The sequence below is a fragment of the Nannochloropsis gaditana genome, assembly GCF_000240725.1.
Source record: "Nannochloropsis gaditana CCMP526 unplaced genomic scaffold scaffold089, whole genome shotgun sequence".
NCBI lineage: Eukaryota > Eustigmatophyceae > Eustigmatales > Monodopsidaceae > Microchloropsis > Microchloropsis gaditana.
Genome location: NW_005803864.1, coordinates 21,471 through 21,857, shown reverse-complemented (window position 1 = coordinate 21,857; position 387 = coordinate 21,471).

Here is a 387-nt window from a genome sequence, read left to right as displayed (position 1 = left end):
CCCCCCTCCCTCCACGCCACTCCACGCCCCTGAAGGCACGCAGACTGTCTAGTGCAGACAATAAGACCACGGGGGGAAGCATAGAAAGAGTATTGCAGGGCAAAAATTGGATCCTGACGAGGCATCATTTCCCGCAGGCGTCTCTATCGAGCTCCAGAGTGAGAACGGCCTCCTCGGCATGGGCCCCTACCCGGAGGTACTTACTTTCCCTCTTGCCCTTCCTTCATCCCCGTCCACACTTGTCCACTCATTTGATTTATCCCTCTGTCTATGTTCAACCCCGTCTCGGCTCCTTCCCCTCCCTCCCGCTACACCCCTTTCTCCTTCGCTCTCTCCATCCCGTCCTCCCTCCCTCACCCTCGCAACGCACCTCTTCGCTTCTCTAGG